We start from the raw sequence: 13,271 nt of genomic DNA, 5'->3' as shown, positions 1-13,271 counted from the left end.
AAAAACCGACCAAACAGCGGAATAACTGGTGGAACAACCTGTCACTATGACACCCGCTGACCACCAGGGGTTAGGTGCTCAACGCGGGAGCTGCCCCCTGGTGGTCAGTGCACTCGCACATGGGGTTGCGCAGCTCGTCCAGAAGCTGGGCACAGTGGTGGTGATGGGAACCTCTCCCACCTCCACTGCAGGAAGGTGGTAAGGAGCCAGGGGTGCAGGTCGGGATGAGGGACTCTCCCAAGTGCATGAATTTCATGTATCGGGCCTCTAGTGAAATCATGATAGATACATGTCATTGTACATTTGTCCAAACTCAAAGCACGTACAATGCCAAGAGTGAACTGTAGTATAAATTATGGACTATGGATGATAATGACATGTTAGGTAGGTTCATGAATTTTAACAAATGTACCATTCTGGTGGGGGATGTTGATAATGGGGGAGGGTGTACTGAGGTAGGGGTAGAGGTTATATGGGAAATCTCTGTACCTTTTCTTCACTTTTCTATGAACCTAAAACTGTGCTAAATAAATAAAGTCTTAATAATTAAAAAAATATATAACAAGGAAAAAAGATATATATCCACCATTTTGGAGAAAGATTTTCACCTTTCTATTATTGCTAGGTAAAAAAAAATTGACTATATAACAAGAATATAAACAATACAATCAAAACACTGACTTAGACTCATATGAAAACTCAGACCAAACAATTAGAAAATATACAAAGTGCTTAAGCACAAACAGAACATTTTCAAAAACTGATGACACAATAAACCAAAAAATAAATATCAACAATCTGCAAAGAATCAATACCGGCCCAGCTGGATGTAGCTCAGTGGTTGAGTGTCGACCCAGGAACCAAGAGGTCACCGTATAGATTCTCAGTCAGGGCATATGCCCAGGTTTCAGGATCAATCCCCAATGGGGGGGCGTGCAGGAGGCAGCCAATCAATGATTCTCTCTCATCATTAATGTTTCTATCTCACTCTCCCTATCCCTTCTACTCTGAAACCAATTTAAAAAAAAAAAAAAGGCAATGGAAAGATATGTACACAAATAATACCTTAAAAAAAAAAAAAAAAAGAATCAATACCGGTTAGATCAGTGGTCTGCAAACTTCGGCTCACAAGCCACATGCGGTTCTTTGGCTCTTGAGTGTGGCTTTTCCACAAAATACCACGTGTGGGCGCACACGTACAGTGCGATTGAAACTCCATGGCCCATGCACAGAAGTCTGTTTTTGGCTCTCAAAATAAATTTCAATCTTTGTAGTGCTGACTAATGAGTTTGCCAACCGCTGGGTTGGACTAATTTGTTATCAATTATAGAAAGATTAGAGGCTCGCGGAGTCCCCTGGCTTGGCCTGTGGGATTGGGCCCACACAGCTCTTGACATCCCCTCAGGAGTCCCAGATTGCGAGGGTACAAGCCAGGCAGAGGGACCCCACCAGTGTACAATCGGGGCCAGGGAGGGACACGGGAGGTTGGCCAGCTGTGGAGGGACCACAGGAGGGCTACAGGACGTGTCTGGCCTGTCTCGCTCAGTCATGAGCAGCAAGCTAACCTAACCTAAAAGGAAATTAGCAACATTAGAAATATTTTGTATTAAAATCATGGTATGTAGCCAAAGCACTGCATTGACACAATTTAAAATTATAACATTAAAATTTAAACACAGAAGCCCTGACCAGATAGCTCAGCTGGTTCAAGTGCCGTCCAGATATGCCAAGGATGAAGATTTGATCCCTGGTCAGGTAACATACAAGAAACAAACAATGAATGTGTAAGTAAGTGAAACAACAATTCCCTGTTTCTTCCTCTCTCTCATCCCTCCCCCGGCCCCACCCCTTTCCTGTTTCTCTCTAAACTCAATAAATAAACAAAAATTTAAAATGTTTAAAATTTAAATGCATATGTTAGATAAGACTGAAACTTAGCTATGTGTCCACCTTTAAGAAATTGAGGAGAAAAAATAACAAATAGAAAGAGAATAATAATAAAAACAACCGAAACCGGTTTGGCTCAGTGGATAGAGCATCGGCCTGCAGACTGAAAGGTCCTGGGTTCGATTCCGGTCAAGGGCATGTACTTTGGTTGTGGGCACATCCCCAGTAGGGGGTGTGCAAGAGGCAAGTGATTGGTGATTCTCTCTCATCGATGTTTCTAACTCCCTATCCCTCTCTCTTCCTCTTTGTAAAAAATCAATAAAATATGTTTTAAAAAAATAATAAAAACAGAAACTGATAAACTAAAACAAACTAAATATAAAGGATAAACAAAGTTAACATTAGTTTGTTGAAAATACTAAAATAGACAAATTTCTGCCAAAATTAATACAGAAAAATTGAAAGAATGATATTAGGAATGAAGAGGACACAAATACACAGCAGAATTTGAGAGATAAATGAATGTTACAAATAACTTTATACCAATAAACTTGAAAACTTGGATTCAGCCAAAACCGGTTTGGCTCAATGGATGGAGCATCGGCTTGGGGACTGAAGGGTCCCGGGTTCGATTCCGGTCAAGGGCATGTGCCTTGGTTGCGGGCACATCCCCAGTGGGGGGTATGCAAGAGGCAGCTGATCGATGACTCTCTCTCACTGATGTTTCTAACTCTCTATCTCTCTCCCTTCCTCTCTGTACAAAATCAATAAAATGTATTAAAAACAAAACAAAACAAAACAAAACTTGGATTCAAAGGATAACTTTCTAGAAAATTGCAATTTAGCAAAGCTTACTAAATTAGAAAAGCAGACCCCAAAATTCCTATGCCTATTAAGAAATCAGTCATTTGAAAAATATTCCCACAAATAAAATAATAGACTCTGAATGGTTTTATAGATGAATTCTAATGAGGTTTCAAGAAAAAGATTATTATAATTTTATAAAGTGCTTATAAGGAGAAAAAAAAGAGCACTCAACAATTAATTTTAAGAAATGGCATATACTCAATATAGACACCAGCAAAACACAAGAACAACAAGAAAATCCCAAGTCCATTTCTCTCACAAATACTGATGCAAAATCTTCTATATACAAAATATTAGCAAACTGAAGTCATCACTTGAAGAATCAAGTTTGCTTAATTCTAGAATGTAAAGGTGGCTTAACATTTAACATGAACATTTTCTATATTACGAGATCAGAACAGCCCAATCACCTTAAAAAATGCATTTTTAAAAATCTGATAAATTGTGATACCTATTAATAATTAAACAAAATATTAGCAAACTAGAAATAGAAAGGAATTTCCTTTTCCTGAGATCTCCAATTTATTAAGTGCAATTTATTCATTTTTGTATGTAGATTTGATTTTCAGCAATCTTGCTAAATTTTCTCATTAGTTCTAACAACTTATCTATAGACTTTTTAACATTTTAATTAGACAGTTACTTCTGCTGCAAATAATGACAGTTTCCTTTTCCTTTTCAATTTATATAGTCTTTTAATTTCTTTTTTCTTGCCCTACTCAACTTACTAGAACCTCCAGAACAGGTGATCAGAAGCTGCGATATGGGCATTATTTGCCTTTATTTTGATTTTAAAAGGAAATGTCTCCATTATTTTTTAATGGACCACTGTTAGGCACATTCTTGCACTCCCTGGAATGTTCAGTGTATTCTTGCTCCATTATGCCCTGCTGGGGGCTCTTGCCCTGCCCGGTCATTTTCCTGTTATTCTCATTGTAGGTTTCATGATAAATGGCCTTCAGCTTCCAGTAAACTGCCTCACCCAGTTTCCAGTGATAACCTACACCTGGCCCCCACTTGCACCTGGTCCCACTGGTTACTCTGACTGACAGAGTGGCAAGATTATTATGATCTCTGAATGCATAATAATCTGGCCACTCAGTGTGTGTGTGTGTGTGTGTGTGTGTGTGTGTGTGTGTACATATACATATACATATACATATACATATACATATACATATACATATACTACATATACATATATATATTAGAGGCACGATGTATGAATTTGTGCATCAGCTTGGCCAGGGGGAGGAGACATGGGCAGTTGGCCAGCCTGCCTACTGGTCAAACTCCTGGTCAAGGGGACAGTTTACATTAGGGGTGTCGAACTCAATCAGAGAAGGGGCCAAAATCTAAAATCCAGCCTAAATCGCAGGCCGAATGGTTTACTGAACAGTCATAAACTGACAATGTCATAAACTGACAGCGGAGTGCAGTGATGACAGCGCGGTGCGGGCCACATTGCAAGGCCTGGAGGGCTGGATTTGGCCCGCGGGCCTTGTGTTTGACACATGTGGTTTACATATTAGCCTTTTATTATAAAGGATATGCACTGAGTGGCCAGTAGGGTATTCAAAGATCATAATAATCTGGCCATTCAGTGTAAATATCTCACTCTCCCTACTCTGCCCTGCTGATGCCATTTTGGCCTCAGCCCTTCTGTTGGCAGATGTAACAATAATAATTCTTTACCCCTATGAACAACAAATACATAACCATCAACAAGTGAATCTAAAAACCAAGGGAATTAAAAAATCTGATGAACAATATTAACTGGTGAATATAATAGAATCAGAGGTATGGAAGGGGAGTGAACTGATGATTCTCGGGGAAAAAGGGAAGTGGGGGGGTGTGGGAAGAGACTGAACATAAACTGTGCACCTATGGATGAGGACAATGGGGGGGTGGGGAAAGGGCAGAGGGTGGGGTGGGAACCTGGTGGAGGGGTGGAATGGAGGGGGGAAAAATGAGGAACATTTGTAATAATATGAACAATATTTGTAATAATATGAACAATAAAGATTTATAAAATAAATAAAAAATAAAAATAATTCTTTACCCCTTTTGGCCTTGAGTATTCCTCCTTCAGCATCCCTAACATTTGGTGCCTAATCCCAGGAGGTTCCAAGGGGAAGGGGAGCCACCATCCCAGCTCCAGTCACCTCGAGTTTGCTACTCAGAGAGCAGTAGGCACCGGCAGCCCTCCTGGGCTTACTTCTGAATCCTACTCAGGTGACATGATTTCGGGCCTTAATTGGGCCACCCTTCCTTACAAGTCCTCCCAAACCAGCCGAAGGAGGCCGAATCGGGGATGTCTCCTTCCCATTGCTGACCTTAAATTCAACACTGGCTCATTTCCTCTCCAGTAAGTAATAATTAGATCACCCTCCAGATTTTTGATTTGCCATCTCAGACAAAATACCTAGCGATAGGCCAGAAATCCTCTCCCGTCCAGCACTGCCCAAGACCAGGTCCCACAGTCTTCACGTCACAGGACATGCCCGCCTCGGGAGAGTCTGACTAGTTGATGGGGACGCCCTCCCTCTAAGTCTTGCTCCCCAGGTCTCCCTTTGTTGCTTACCTCCTCTTTCTAATTTACACCATGGAGAATTCTTTCTCTGTCTCTACCAAAAACAAAACAAAACAAAACAAAAAAACAACCCCTTTCCCCCACTCCTCTGGGATGTCTTCTTAGTCCTTTCCATAGAGGTCTGGACAAAGCACCTTATCCACAATATAAAATAAACAATGATTCACACTGGCCTGAGAATGGAACTTTCTAATTTTAATATTCTTCAGGACTTAAACATTTCTGTCATCACAATAGGAAACAGTCAGAGATCCTCTATGTCCCAGCCTTCTTCCTTCCCCATAGTCAGCCCTTCTGCTAGCAGACAATAATTCTTTACCCCTTTTGGCCTCGGGCATTCCTGCTTTGGTGACCCTAACAACCCCAGAATGAACCTGCAACCTTTGCTATTCAGGAAGATGCTTCAACCAACTGAGCCACACAGTCAGGGCTGAACTGCCATTTCTTTAAAAAAGGTATATAAATGGTCAATAAGTACATAAAAAGATGCTCAACATCACTAGTCATTAGGCACTTAGAAAATAAAAACCACCATGAGATACACCACCACCTCACACCCATTATGATGGCTACAATAAAAAAAGATTGAAAAATAACAAGTGTTGGTGACAATGTAGGAATTAAAGTGATTTAGCCACTCTAGAGAACAATTTGGTGCTTGCTCAAAAAAATTAAAATAGGATTACTATGTGATCTAGCAATCCCACTTCTGAGTATACAAGCAAAAGCACTGAAAGCATGGACTCCAACAGATATTTGTACCACTATGTTCATAGCAGTATTATGCATAAGAGCCAAGAGGTGTCTATCAACAGATGAGTGGATAACATGATGTGGTATACAAATACAGTGGAATATTATTTAGCATTAAAAAGGAAATTCTGACACACGTTATAACAGGGATCAACCTTAAAAACTTGATGCTAAGTGAAATAAGCCAGTCACAAAGAACTAATACTATATAATTCCACTTATGCAAGGTACATAGAGTAATCAAATTCAGACAGAAAATATAAAGGTGGATGGTTGCCAGGGGCTGAGAAAGGGGGCAAATGGGGCATTGATATTTAATGGGAACAGAGTTTCAGATTTGCAAGATGAAAAGAGTTCTGTGGATAAAAGGTGGTGATGGGACCACAATAAGAATTTACTTAATACCACTGGAGATATACTTAAAAGTGGTTAAGATGGTCAATTTTATGATAGATGTATTTTACCACAACTTTTTAGTTGCATTTTAGAATGTTGGGAGGACAAGGATTACGTTTCCAGAAGTGCAGGATAACAAATAATTTTATACATACTGGGAGCAACTAGAAAGGGGTGTTAATAGGGAAAAAGAAAATGGAATGAGCGTATTTCTAAGACAGTTACTTAAAATAGAGTCAAGAAGCCATTAAGGAAGTGGAGCCTATGCACATTTTATGCCTTGTTCTCAGAGCTGCTAGAAAGTTGTTAATCTGTTGCAAACTCAGCTCAAGGCTGTCATAAACATCCTAGAACAACTGCTCCATGACTTTGACCTCCTCCTTGAAGTTCTGACCACCTCATTTGCACAACAGAAGTAACCAATTCTTGTTATCCTGGCCAGCAATCCTTCATTTGCATGAAATAATTACACTTGTGGTTTTGGTATTTATAAGCACTACCTCTCTGACTTTACCCAGCTTAGTTTGGGATGGTACCTGAATATGCATCTCCCAGATTGCAATCATTTTGCTAAGATAAATGCCTTTTGTACTTTCACAGCAAGAAACCTCTTCTTTGGTTAACAAGGATTAGACTGAAGGCTGGAACCAATAAGCACTGAGAAAAGAGATACCCTTTAGTTTCTTAGACAGCACAGGTCCCATAATGCAACCTAAGACTGACTGGGATTTATGGGAAACTTCATTAGACTGTTGATTCATGTTAAGTTTATTATGTCTAAAAACCTGGGATTTTTTTCACATGAACTACTTCTATACTTGTGATATTGATTTTAAGATTAATTTACAATAAATTCTGTTTCAGCTTTGATGCAGCTTGTTAAGGCAGTTTTGAATCTCAAATGAGCACCTCTGGTATTTGTTATCTCTGACAGTTGTAGGACACCTGCAAATCTGACAGGCATACTTGTAATTCTTTCACCACAGGAATTCATTGGCTCTGCTAGTTCAGATAAAATATTTGTAGCTGTTAATAAGTCACCAGTTATTCTCCTTACACTGAAAACTCTCTGGAATATACCACAGGATGTTTAAAAAACAAACACACACACACAAAAAAACTTTTCTTGATATGTAGCAGGATAGAAAATGAAGTGTGAGAATGCAATCTTATTATTCTTTGTATGGGCTTTAATGTAACTTGTTTACAAAGACTTGAATTTCAGGGAATTAGCTCCTTGTCCTTAAGGCTAGAATTGCCCTTAAAATGAAAACATCAAGAGACCTGTTATCTTAATTAGTGACAAGAAGAGGCAAGCCCCTTGTGAAACTCTAGGCATTACACATCTATTGCCTTCTGGCACTTTTTCCATTCTCCAGTGAATCACAAAATTATTTTAAATTATTTATAGACTGTCTACAAGTCCCATTAGCTTACTGGGTATGTCTTCTGAGTCTAGAATTTGAATTAATTCAAAGTAAATTTTACTCCTTTCTTATTATCTCATCTGGTTTGAAGGATATTTTTGGACTTACTATTTTCTTGAAATGATCTTGTTCAAAAATGGTTTTTACTACTGAAGAATTCTGTAATAAAATAGAAATTTTCCTTTTATGGGACATCACATCACATTGCAATCCCCTAGTCCTTCTTTGCTCTTCTGATTGCTCTGTAAATAGGTATTTCAAATATATTTCAAAAATTGGCCTTAGGCCGGGACCGGTTTGGCTCAATGGATAGAGCGTCGGCTTGGGGACTGAAAGGTCCCGGGTTCGATTCCGGTCAAGGGCACGTACCTTGGTTGCGGGCATATCCCCAGTAGGGGGTGTGCAAGAGGCAGCTGATCGATGACTCTCTCTCATCGATGTTTCTAACTCTCTGTGTCTCTCCCTTCCTCTCTGTACAAAATCAATAAAATATATTTAAAAAAAAAAATTGGCCTTAGTATTGTGGTGAATTTCTGCACAAGATGTAACTTTCTGTTTGAAATATTATTCTGAGAGGCTAGTGGTACTCTTCTGCAGTCACCCTTACCTATGTGTGTCCTACTCATTGCTTGTGCTCAAATCTCTTAAAAATCTAAGCTCCTCAGACAACTTCTTTCCTGGTGATGATGATGGTTTCTTTGGATGCCCCTTGTTTTTGAAATAGGAATTTTTAAAGGTGAAACAGGCAGATTCAGGAAGGTTTTTTTAAAATTAAGGGGCTCCATGGAAAAAGCATAGGGCTACAGATTTGCAAAAGGGTACATTTCCATGAGACAAGGGAGTTGGGGGAGGCAGCAATTCATTTCCATAAGATAAGGGAACTGGGAGTAGCAAAAGATACATATTTACAAAATAAAGTGAAGGCTGCCTCTCATTCAAAGAGGGAGGAAGAAGAGCTCAGTGGGAATAGGTGAACAATGAGGGAGGAGGGCCTCACCTGTCCCATGTCAGGTTTTGACCCTTAAGCCCAGGAGTTACTATATTGACCAAATCAAAGGGGAATAGCAACCAGAGGGAATATCAAGGCACACACACACACAAAAACTGCAGCCTTTATACCAGGGGTCCTCAAACTTTTTAAAGTGGGGGCCAGATCACGGTCCCTCAGAGAGCTGGAGGGCCGGACTATATGAACTACTAATTCCTACTGTAACACCTCGGCTGCGCTCACTGCCCAAAAAACCTGGCGGGCCGGATCAGACTCCTCTGCGGGCCGCATGTGGCCCGCGGGCCGTAGTTTGAAGACCCCTGCACTAACTGGGGGGCGGGGGGAACTCGGTGGGATTCTTCCCCCTCCCCACGTGGGAGTCTGCTGTGAGATTCTTTCCCCACCCCATGTGGCAGTCTGCACTTGTTCTTCAATAAATTTCCATCTTTGCTATACCTCTTCCGTCCGTGGTTCATTCTTGAACTCCTACAGACAAAGAGCAAGGGGAAGCCATCCTGCCCAGGGGAACACTGCGTGTTCCAGTCCAGAATTCCCATATCACTTTCTTTCACGGGCGATTTCCACATTCCCTGTGCTTCAAAAATAATCTCCACGACAATTTTTCCCACCCATCTTTAGCGACCATTTGACTCAATTTCAGACTTGTCCATTACTCATGACTTCATGGACAACAATGACCATCAAAATAAAAAAAATTAAAAAAAAAGAATTGTGTTTCCCAAACTTAAACTTGGCCCTCTTCCAGAATTCTCTGTTCGTGTTACCTCCATCTTGGACTCCTCCCCAACTCCCTTTCCCCTGTTATTTAACTAGCCCCAAGTCCTTCCAATTAAGGTTCAAATAGCCTGTGAATTCTGCTTCTCATAGCCAACACTGTCAGTGCCTTGGTTCTGGCCCTTGTTATTGTAAGACTAAATGTTCGCATGCCTTTGATTAAACCCTACTAAGGGCTGAGCAAAGCCACAAGTTCAAAGGTGGAATCCAGGGAAGTTGTCAGCCAAAGGCTACTAAGAAAATGAGCTGGGGCAGAATTGTATGACAGCCAATGGCCAGAAGGAATAAACACAACTTCCAAATGGAAAAGTGACAGAAAGCCCAGTATAAATAATGCTGAGAAATATCACACCAGTCACAAAAGGTGGTGTATGGTAATAAATGAACTGGGATTAAAAGGTAAGTGGGGGCAAGAGGTGTGCTGAGACTGAGAACAAATTCTAAAAACAAGAACATTCCCATGTCTTTTTTCTTTCTCTCCCTCCCTTCCTCCTCCTTCTGCTCCTGCCATACTCAGCATTTTGCTAATGTCTGGGATTATCCATCTGCTGCATGGGCTCTTCTTTCTGGTTGGAATAACCTTGTCCTCCCCTCTGCCCTAGTTCCCCTAAGATTTTAAGGCCATAGTGAGCACTGGAATTTGTTTCCCTTACTTTTGTTTTTTTGTTTTGTTTTATTTTTGGATGGTGAGAACAGCACTTGGTACATAATAAAAACTCAACAAATATCTTCTGACTGAAGGACCTATATATGTCCTTAGTGTTTCCTCAATACTTTTTATGAGATGGATGAGGGCTGCTAAGAGCTGACTGGCAAACTGTCCTCTTTACATGAAGTATTTTCAAGACCTAGTTCCTCCAGCACTTCCTATATGAAGCCTCTTACAATATTCTCAGCTGTATGCTGGACTCTCTTTTACGGTCCTATACACTGTGCCTGTAGCTCTGCTCTAATATGCCTCATGCTCTACCAGTCTAATCATTCCCAAACCCCAAAATGTGGAGCCATGAATGGACTATGCTATTATTTGATTGTTTATATGCATTTGTGTTATTAGCTGCGTCTATATTATTTCTAGAGTAATTCTTTGCAGGACAATAGATAGTAGCTAATTAGATCACAAATATTTCCATTTTGTCATCCAATAACTGAAACAGATTATGACAAAGACTAGCTCAGATTATTTATCCAGAAACTCGCCCACTATTCTATAGTTGACAATAATGGTTAGATAAAAATCAATTAAAAAAATTTTGACTGGAAACTTCTCTTTCTGTTTCCATTCATTCTTTCCTTAATTTCGTTTAGTACTTTTTATGTACTAGGAATGATCCTAAATGCTGAACATTCAAAAATGAATATAATTTTACAACTGAACTCAAGGAAGTATAGTCTGAAGGGAAAATTACTAGCTAATTATTAGGATTATTGGGCAATATAATCCTTAGTGGCCATTTGTAAGCTTTTCACCATAGGAGAACAAAGACCAGGAAAACTTGCTAGACACCAGGAATCAGACCATATAAGGCACATGTGTCAAACACAAGGCCCGCGGGCCAAATCCAGCCCGCCAGGCCTTGCAATGTGGCCCGCACCGCGCTGTCATCACTGCACTCCGCTGTCAGTTTATGACATTGTCAGTTTATGACTGTTCAGTAAACCATTCGGCCCACGATTTAGGCTGGATTTTAGATTTTGGCCCCTTCTCTGATTGAGTTCGACACCCCTAATATAAGGAATTAAAATTATCCTAAAAACACCTGATCCTGCATCCTCATTTCCCAGCCCCACTGACTACAAGAGCTTCCTGCCAGTGACTACACATAATGATGAAACTTCAGCTCTTGGGGGCTGCGATCAGGGATCCAATATCCCCTTGGCTGGGTGCTGTGTAGTCCTTCCCTTTGAATATCCCATCCCCTTTCCTTAAATAAAATCAACTTTTCTATACGCAAGATGGCTATTGAGCCTGTCCACATACCACAATGTTAACTTTTCACTAATTAATCGAATAGAGGCCCAGTGCACAAAATTCATGCATGGGGGGTGTCCCTTAGCCCAGTGGGCAGTTGGACATCCCTCTGACAATCCAGGACTGCTGGCTCTCAACCGCTCGCTCACTTGCCTGCCTGATTGCCCCTAACCGCTTCTGCCTGCCAGCCTCATTGATGCCTAACTACTCTCCTGCCAGCTCGATTGCCCCTAATTGTCCTCCTTGCCAGCTTGGTCACCCCTATCTGTCCACCCCTTCAGGCCTGCTCATCCAAAACTGCCCTTCCCTGCTGGCCTGGTAACCCCTAACTGCTCTTCCTTCCCAGCCTGGTTGCTTCTAACTGCCCTTCCCTGCAGGCCTGGTCCCCCCACTTCCTTCCCTGCAGACCTGATTATCCCTAACTGTCCTCCCCTGCCAGCCTGGCCATATATACCAACATATGTGTAACTCCATCCATTGAAAAAAATCCTCATTATTAACTGGTACACCTAGTATAAAAAGCCAGCAACCATAATGGCCATAACGACCCTAATGACCGGTTGCTATGACACCCACTTGGACCAGTGAACCACCCCAATCTGGGGGTGGGGCCAGCCGGCCAACCTTGCAGCCCCTCCCCCCGGCTGGCTTGTCCCTGATCCTCCCCCAACAGGGGGTGTGGCCAGCCTGCCAACCTTGTGCAACCCCTCCTCCACCTGGTCCCACCTCAGATCAGCCCCCTTACTCCATTTGGAGGTGGGGCCAGCTGGCCAATCACCCAAAGCCCCTCCCCCAGACCATTGGCCCCTGATCAGCTCCCCAATCCCAATTGTTGGTGGGGCCCTCCAGCCAATCGCCCATAGCCTCTTCCCCCAGCCAGCCTGGCCTGGCCCTGATCAGCCCCAATCGGGGCAAGCTGGCAGATGAGCCCCGTTCCACTCTGATTGGGGCTGGGCTGGCTGGAACCCACAAATTCGTGCACTGGGCCTCCATTATTTTATAATCAAAATTCTGAGAGGAGAGGAAGAGTACAGTTTCCAAAGTATGTGTGGATAATAAACTGCACAATTTTAATAGTTATACTTACAGCTAACTTATTGTAAGGCATTTCTCATTTTAATCCTACTTTACAGAATTTTAAAATATTTAAGATTACAATGCACTATTTAAATCTAAAAGTCTATATTAAATAATTTGCAGACTTATCACTATATAGACAGATACTAAGCATACTGGGAAAATATGGCAATATAGAAACATCATAAAAATTCAGACCAAGAAAACAAATATTCAAAAGCAAGAAGGAAAGAAGAAAGAGAAAAGTCTTTTTTGAAGTGAGACATGCTTGAAGGCCTCACCTACTAAAGAGCTAGTTTCCACCTCTGGGAAACAAGAATAAAGTGCTTTCCTCAGGAAATGGCTGAGAGGACTAAATGGTATATTACCTGGCATATAATCAAGGGCAGCTCTTTGTCAATTCATTATATGCTGTGATTTGGGTTCGGTAGGCTAGCCCCCAACCTCCCAAAAAGGAAAAACTAATTAGAACAACAACAAAATGGTAGAAGGATTCTGGTACTGAGAGATGGTGAC

At 41.3% G+C, this 13,271-nt stretch overlaps 1 protein-coding gene across 3 annotated transcripts in view; it reads right to left on the bottom strand.

Annotated features, from left to right (window-relative positions):
* The window catches only part of MIPEP (mitochondrial intermediate peptidase), a 186,993-nt gene that overhangs the window by 94,735 nt on the left and 78,987 nt on the right, over positions 1–13,271 (bottom strand). The window lies entirely within an intron of this gene.

Source organism: Pipistrellus hanaki (assembly GCF_964339955.1).
Source record: "Pipistrellus hanaki genome assembly, chromosome: 3".
Taxonomy (NCBI): domain Eukaryota; kingdom Metazoa; phylum Chordata; class Mammalia; order Chiroptera; family Vespertilionidae; genus Pipistrellus; species Pipistrellus hanaki.
Note: the sequence above shows the minus strand (reverse complement) of the source record. Positions and strands in the feature narration are given on the sequence as shown.